The sequence below is a fragment of the Bison bison genome, unplaced genomic scaffold, assembly GCF_000754665.1.
Source record: "Bison bison bison isolate TAMUID 2011002044 unplaced genomic scaffold, Bison_UMD1.0 scf7180017864037, whole genome shotgun sequence".
Taxonomy (NCBI): Eukaryota; Metazoa; Chordata; class Mammalia; order Artiodactyla; family Bovidae; genus Bison; species Bison bison.
In genome coordinates, this window is record NW_011494609.1 from 7,168,464 (window position 1) to 7,170,096 (window position 1,633).

A 1,633-nucleotide genomic window follows, 5' to 3' on the forward strand; every position below is an offset into this window, starting at 1 on the left:
GGCCATCTCGAAGCGGCAAGGCAGGTTCACGTGGAAGCTGGGGGGCTGCTGCCACCCTTGCTGTTGCCAGCTTTGTTGCGGTGGCCCCCCCAGCCGTGGAGTGGGCAGTCCAGTTCCCGTGCGAGTGCAGCTGCTGGGCCTTGGCCCCACCCGGGTGAGCAGGACAGGGCACCACGGCCAGGGGCGCTTTTGTTGTTCAGTCACTCAGTCGTGTTCGACTCTTTTCGACCTCATGGACTGAAGCACGCCAGGCTTCCCATCTGCCAGAGTTTGTTTAAACTCGTGTCCATTGATTAGCTGATGGAATCCACTGAGGGCCCCAGCGCCTCACGGGGCCCCCACCCCCATACCTTGTGACCGTGTGGGCCCAGTAAGAGCTTCTTTCACTGAATTACTTTTTGGAAAGGAGCCTGCTCCTGTGGGGACGGCTATGACCCAGCAGGGACTTGCATCCGTGGCCTGTTTCTCCAGGCGCCTGCTCCTGCCCCTAGCTTTCCCCACACAGCCCTCTTCATGTGACCACATCCATCCTGCCCTGGGGTCATGGAGCAGCAGCTCCAAACTCACCCCCTGAGGCCAGCACAGCCTGTCTGCATCCACCCAGCCTATGGGGGGAGGTGGACAGAGACCCTTCCCCCGGTGGGGGTTGGAGAGAACCACCAGGCTCTACAGGCTGGGCCACCCCAGGAACCAAATGCCTCTCCTGGGAGAAAGGCCTGACTTTCAGCACCTGCCTCTGTCCACAGCATGAACACTCCACCCGGCAGGCTGGGTGAGAGCCAGGTCCAACAGCTGTCCAGGGACCGGGGCCCCCGGAGACCTCGCAGGCTGAAAGCAGAGACCACATCCAGGGAGATGTGGACACACGGCCCCTGAAAGCCGACCTCCCCTCTTCACAGTGTGACTGTTGGCTAGGTTTTGCTCACCCACTTCTCTGTAACAATACCCCAAACTCAGTCTACCTAACTCATGGGTGAAATGTGGCAGGGCTCCCTGTGACCAGTCCGACCCTTCTCCATGGGCACCAATGGGTGACACCAGGAGGCTGGGGCTGGAATCCCCTGCAGGCTGAGCTCAGACCTGGGGGAATGGGCTGCCAGCTGCCAGATGCACCCAGGAGATGCCACATCAGATGGTACACACTCTGCACCAGGGCTGCTCAGACCAGGGGTGGGGTCCTGCCCCAGGAAGTGGGTGGGTGCTCTCGGCTGGACTCAAGGCCCTTAGTCTTTCTGTCCAAATTGCACAGGCCACGCCAGCCGCATGTGTAACCAGGATGTGTGGCTATTGATGGCCAGGCTGCTGCCCTCGATTAACTGATGGCATTCGACAGAGGCAGGCTCAGGGGCCTCCTGGGGCCTGAGCTTGGCCATCAGAATTCTCATGCCGAACCTGATCCAGAAGCAGGCTGTCTGGGTGGTACATGTGCAGCGGGTGGCCCCTGCCCGGGCTCTTCCCGCCTCCTCGCCGACCCCAGAGTCCCGTGAGGCCTCCCCCCATGCTGTGCAGAAAGAGCCTCCACTGCCTGCACGGAAGAGCCCTGAGGGGTGCCCACTGCTTGTCAATAAAATGGGGGTGGGGGGAGAAGCCTGAGGGGTACAGTAGATGTGGTTCAAAAGGGAGAAAAGCAGAA